This window comes from Musa acuminata, chromosome BXJ1-6 (assembly GCF_036884655.1).
Source record: "Musa acuminata AAA Group cultivar baxijiao chromosome BXJ1-6, Cavendish_Baxijiao_AAA, whole genome shotgun sequence".
NCBI classification, from domain to species: domain Eukaryota; kingdom Viridiplantae; phylum Streptophyta; class Magnoliopsida; order Zingiberales; family Musaceae; genus Musa; species Musa acuminata.
This window is the reverse complement of record NC_088332.1, coordinates 25,002,124-25,009,138: the sequence shown is the minus strand read 5'-3', so window position 1 is coordinate 25,009,138 and position 7,015 is coordinate 25,002,124.

Below are 7,015 nucleotides of genomic sequence, written 5' to 3'. Positions count from 1 at the left end.
GCAAGACGAAAATGGTATCGTGGTTAGAAACAAGGCTAGATTAGTGGCCAAAGGTTTCAACCAAGAAGAAGGTATCGATTACGAAGAAACCTTCGCTCCCGTGGCTCGATTAGAAGCCATAAGGATGCTCCTTGCCTATGCTAGTAGTAATAATTTTAAACTATTTCAAATGGATGTTAAAAGTGCTTTCTTGAATGGTTTTATTTCCGAAGAAGTATTTGTCGAACAACCTCCCGGATTTGAAAATTCTCTTCTTTCTAATCATGTATTCAAATTGACTAAAGCTCTCTATGGCTTAAAACAAGCTCCTAGAGCTTGGTATGAAAGGCTTAGTTCCTTTCTTATTTTAAATAATTTTACCAAAGGCAAGGTTGATACTACATTGTTTATTAAACATTTTGAAAATAATTTTCTTATTGTGCAAATTTATGTTGACGATATTGTGTTTGGCTCTTCGGATGAATCACTATGTGAATCATTTGCCAAATGTATGAGTCTTGAATTTGAAATGAGTTTAATGGGTGAATTAACTTTCTTTTTAGGATTACAAATCAAACAACTTAAGGATGGTATATTTATTAACCAATCTAAATACACATTAGAATTGTTAAAACGATTTAACATGGATAATTCAAAAGCAATAAACACCCCTATGAGTACTGCGACTAAGTTAGATATGGATGAAAATAGTGAAAATTTCGATCAAAAAACATATAGGGGTATGATAGGTAGTCTACTCTACCTTACCGCGACTAGACCAGATATCATGTTTAGTGTAGGACTTTGTGCTAGGTTTCAATCAAATCCTAAACTATCTCATCTTAAAAGTGTTAAAAGAATATTTAGGTATCTTAAAGGAACTCCAAATTTAGGTTTATGGTATCCAAAATCTGAAAATTTTGATTTAATGGCTTATGCGGATGCCGATTTTGGCGGATGTAGAATAGATAGAAAAAGTACATCCGGAACATGCCAATTTTTAGGACATGCACTTGTTTCTTGGACTTCCAAGAAACAAAATTCAGTAGCACTATCTACGGCGGAAGCCGAATACATTGCTGCGAGTGCATGCTGTGCACAAGTTGTTTGGATGAAAAACACATTAGAAGACTATGGAATTCACTTTAAAAATATTCCCATAAAATGTGATAATACTAGTGCCATATGTCTTACTAAAAATCCAATTCAGCATTCTAGAACTAAGCACATCGATGTTAGGCATCATTTCATACGCGATCATGTCCTTAACAATGATGTTGTTCTAGAATTCATTGACACAAAGCATCAATTAGCAGATATATTCACAAAAGCCTTGAATGAAGACCAATTTGAATTCATTAGAAGGGAATTAGGTATGTTAAATTGTCCATAAACAATAAACTTGTTTGATTGGATTTTCCATAAAGTTTTTCATCTTCTTTCCATCTCTCGGTGAATCTAATCCTTCTCCTTCAAATTCCATATGACATGTTGTGAAATCTCGAAATCGATTTTGATGACTTGATTATGAATTGCAAGTTAGAAATTTGATTTAAATAAGTTTTATCTAAATCATAACCTTGATCTTGCAAAATTGGAATCACAAATAATATCTTTTGGCATTCATGAATTGATAAATATGAAAGTATTGGCATTCATGACTTGAATTTGATTGAAACATTGTATGCTTAAATTAATCATTCTCCTATGTTTCAAAATCCTTTAAATGCCTTATATGATAATTGAAAAGCAATATTGAGATTCTAATGTATTTAACGATTTAAATGAGTTTGTATTCGAATTATGATCTTGACTTCGTGAGATTACTACTTGAATTTTTATCCCAATCTCTCTCTTGTACATCTACAATTTCTGTTATTTATAGAAAGAAGAGATTAGATAATATGAATGCATGCTGAATTTTCCTCTAAAATGAACTCTGCGTAAATATTTTTGCATACTTAATTTTCAATGATAAAATCGTTGTATGACAAAATATATGCTTCAAGTCTCATTTTCCTTTTTGTTGATGACAAAGGGGGAGAAATGTGATGACTTATATCATTCTTAATAGCATGACAAAATATGAATTGCAAAATCCTTGAGAAAAGTGATCGATCGATGATTATCTTATATGCCTTGCAAAATCCTTGAAAATATCGTAAGATTGATTGATCATATTGAATGCATGTCTAAAATGTATAATCATGCAATTCAAGTTGAAAATCTTTATCTCTTGTCATAGTAAAATTTGTCTCTTATCTTTCGACTTGAAAAAGATTTTCATCAAAGTTTCGCATTTACATTATGCTTAATGAGAATAACGATAAGTTCTACGGTTAGAGCTTATAGGTTTATACTTGAATTCAATGATGAAATTCAAGTGTTTTAACTTCTCATAATATGGCATATAGATAGGGGGAGTTACGTTTAACTCCGTCATCAATTGATTGTCATCATCAAAAAGGGGGAGATTGTTGAATCTCGGATTTTGATGATAAAATCAATTGATGGGTTATTTGATCTAATCCATATTATTGAGTTAAGTGTGCAGGATTAACTACGATAACCAGAAAACACAAAGCGAGAATACCGGAGTCAAGTTCGATGGACGTTTAAGAGTCCGAAGAATCGTCGGAGATGCTGCCAGAACCAACCGAGAAGAAATCGGGAACCTGTCGGAATTTTCGGAAGTTCGCCGAAGAGATCGTCGGAGGTTCACGGAGATCACCGAGAAGGCTCGGCTACTCATTAAAGTCATCACAAGTTCGGGAGCTTGCTAGAAGCCCGTCGGCAGAAAGTTCGTCGGAAAGCTCGCCAGAACAAGACTCGACGTTCGCGGTTGAAAATTTGCTTAGGATGTGTTTTGGTTATGTAGTCCACTTGTAATTAGGATTAGGATTAAGAGATAATCCTATATCCTGGTTAGGGGCCAACTGGGCCCAAAGTCAGAGTTGGTTTAGGCTAAAAATTAAGCTAAACCAGCGAACTAGAGAGCCAAGATTGAAGCCCAACTAGTGGCTGAAAACACTGTAGTCGGGCTGAAAACACTATAGGCGGTGGCACCGCCTAACTGGGCGGTGGCACCGCCCAGCACCCGAGTGCTGGGCGGTGACACCTCCTTGGCTGGGCGGTTGCACCGTCCAGCACCCGAGCGCTGGGCGGTGGCACCGCCTGGCTGGGCGGTGGAACCGCCAGCACCGGGAACCCTAAGAGAATTCAAATTTTGGAGCCCAAAATTTGAATCCTCTTGAGGCCTATAAATACCCCTCAAATCTCAGCTGAGGTTACAACTTTTGAGAAGCATTTTGATTGAGAGAAAAGTCTTAAAAAGTCTTAGCAAGTCTTGTTTTCAATTTGCTAGAGAGTTCTCCTCCTTCTTTCTTATTGAAAATTTGTAAGAGGTTGAGCTGCTTGTAAAAGGTTGTAAGAGGGGTGTTTACCCTTCCATTTCAAGAGACTTGCTAGTGGAAGGTGGGAGCCTCATCGAAGAGGGGCCTCGCAAGTGGAGTAGGTCATTTGACCGAACCACTCTAAAAATCGGCGTAATCTCTGGTTTGCTTTTTATTATTGTCATTTACATTACTGCAAATCTTCTTACTGCTTTAGTTCCTTATTACTCTTGCTGCGCAACTTTAAGAATACGCCTTCAAGTTAAATTTCTCAAGTTTCATTCTTAACGTACGAAAGATTTTATTAAAATCGAAGTTTTAATCCGCTGCACTAATTCACCCCCCCCCTCTTAGTGCCGCTCCGATCCTAACAGTTGTAAACTCCATATGTTACTCTTTACCTTGATCTGTAAGCATATGCAAAGTTACAAACATCTCTTGTTGTTTATCTCGGATTTTACAATGAAACTAAATGTTTTGAAAACCTTATGCCTTGATAAATATAAAGTGACATACCAATGTAGTTGATAAGTCAGCAATATGACATTGATATGAAACATCAACTAGCTGATATCTTTACAAAACCTCTAAGTGAAGAACAATTTGATTTCATAAGAAGAGAATTAGGAATGTTGATGTGTCCGAATACTTAAACTAGTTAAAATTATTTTTTCGACGTTATTGATTACTATTACATGCCTTGGTATCACTTGATCAAATAACATGTTGGAAATTATGTGACAAATGTTTTTGAAAATCAGTAGCTTACTCATATCCGAATGCATGTAAGAGTTCATCTTATTTTCGGTTTGAATGCTAAAAATAGGATTTTCCTGTACACTCTTATGAAAACTTTTTGAAAAATGAGTTTCCTCCTTCAAGCAACGAACTATAACATAACAAGGAGAAGAGATATTCAAAGTATTATATGTGTCATGCCTTCCTTTATGTGCTTGATAACCTGCTGGAATCACATGCTTTTTGATAATGCTACCATGCTTTTTGTTGATGACAAAGGGGGAGAAAAATATGAATTGATATGGTTGCTATTACTGATGTTGATATGGTTGCTATCACTGATGCTATGATTAGGCCATACCTGCAATCACCGATAATGATATGGTTGCTATTACTGATGTTGATATGGTTGCTATCACTGATGCTATGATTAGGCCATACCTGCAATCACTGATAATGATATGGTTGCTATTACTGATGTTGATATGGTTGCTATCACTGATGCTATGATTAGGCCATACCTGCTATCACTGATAATGATATGGTTGCTATTACTGATGTTGATATGGTTGCTATCACTGATGCTATGATTAGGCCATACTTGCATCAACAAGAAATATATGATTGCCATATGCCCTGTATCAAGATATCAAACAAAAATTTGCATCGTACGAACTGATATCTTACCATGTGATGCAATGCTACACTTGCTAAAATATTCGAAATGTGTACATCATGTAATGATATCAAAATCTTGCTTCACAGCTTTACATGTCGATATCTTACAATATGATGAATTGCTACAATAACCATCATTCAAACTTGTTATATTTGAAAATGTATGTCAAGCCTTGACATCATCTTCAAAGAGATACATTATGATAGGAATCATGATGGGAATATGTCTCTTGAATTTATAAAGTTTTTAAATTCAAGAAATATAGCATATAGACAGGGGGAGTTAAGGTTAACTCCATTATCAATTGATTGTCATCATCAAAAAGGGGGAGATTGTTGAATCTCGGATTTTGATGATGAAGTCAATTGTCATTTGTTGTCTAATGTATGTGTTGAGATAAGTGTGCAGGATTAACTACGATAAAAGTAAGACATGCAGCAGGAGTTGCGCCGGAGTCATGACAATGATCACGTTGGGAGTTCGAGAGCTCGACGGAAGTTCGGACAGTCGTCGGAGGTTCTGCGGGAACAAATCCGAGAAGTCCAGAAGCTTGCCAAAGGAGCTCGTCGGATCTTGCCAAGTGGATCATCGCAGTCCAGGAGTTTGCCGGAAGTCCGCAGGAGCATCACCGAGGGTTCATCGGATGATCGACGGAAGTTCGCCGGAAACTCGCCGGAAGAAGCGAGTGACGCACCGAAGCAAGCTGCAGAATATGTCTTAGGAAATAATCGTAGTTAGCACTTTGATTAAGTTAGAAATGGGAGGTGATCCCATTAGCTTAATCCTGGGGCAATTGGGCCCCTGAAGAACTCAAATTGGGTCGAATGGTTCAACCCATTCGGACCCAGGTTGCTGTGGGAGGTGCAACCGCCCAGGCAGGGAGGTAGCACCGCCCAGGCTATGTCTCCCAGCGAGACTGGGCGGTGCAACCGCCCCAGCCAAGAGGTGCAACCGCCCAGGGCTCAGTCTCCAAGCGAGACTGGGCGGTGCAACCTCCTCTGTCAGGAGGTAGCACCGCCAAAGCTCAAGTTTCGAGCTCTGCCAGGTGGTGCAAACTCTCCAGTCAAGCGGTGCAACCGCCCCTGACAGAGGTAGCACTGCCCAGAGGCTCAGTCTTCGAGCTCTGCCAGGCGGTGCAACCGCCCCAGTCAGGAGGTGCAACCGCCTGTTCCCGGAATTCCGGGATTTGATCGTTTTGAGCTCCAAATTTGAACTGGGTTGGGGCCTATAAATACCCCACCCATTCAGCACTGAAAAGATATAGACCTACATCGAATTCTTGATCTTTTCTGTGATTCTAAGAGCTCAAATTTGTGTAAAGTCCAAAAGTTCTCCTCTTTCTGTTCTTCAAGTCTTGAGTTGTAAAGAGAGGAGAGAAAGGTTCTGTAAGGGTTGTCTCCTGAGCCCGTCAAAAGGAGTGAAACTGTAAAAGGGCAGTTGGCCTTCGCCTATTGAAGGAAGGCCTCTAGTTGACGTCGGTGACCTCGTCGGTGGAGGAAGCTAAAAGTGGAGTAGGTCAAGACTGACCGAACCACTCTAAATCTCTGGTTTGCTTTTATTTTGAGCACTTTATCATTACTGCAAACCTCCTACATAGCTACTGCTCTCTGCGCTTTTACGAACAAGTTTCTAAGTTCTGATCTTTCCGAATCTGCATTCAGACGTAAATCGGTGTTTTCGTACGATCTTTACATTGCAGTTTACATTTACGTTTTGATTCTATTTATAACTGCAAACTGTCTTCTGCGCTTTTACGAACGAGTTTCTTTGCAGTTTACGTTTACGTTTTGATTCCATTTATATCCGCAAACTGCGCTTAGACGCAATCTGCGCTTAGACGCAAACTGCGCTTAGACGCAATCTGAGCTTAGACGCAAACTGCGCTTAGATGCAAACTGCGCTTAGACGCAATCTGCATTTAGACGCAAACTGCATTTAGACGCAAACTGCATTTAGATGCAAACTGCGTAAACTGCGCTTAGACGCAAACTGTGTTTAGACGTAAACTGCACTTAATCATAAGTAATCTTAGAATCGGCTTTTGCATCAAAATAGTTTTTATCGAACGAACGTAGCTTTCGTTTTTAATCGCTGAAAGATTTCCGCTGCACTAATTCACCCCCCCCCCCCTCTTAGTGCTCTCGATCCTAACAGGTTACTCGAGAGGGACATCGTGATAACCGGACAGACTGGTGTGCTGTATACCCGTCCATATGATGGATGCAGC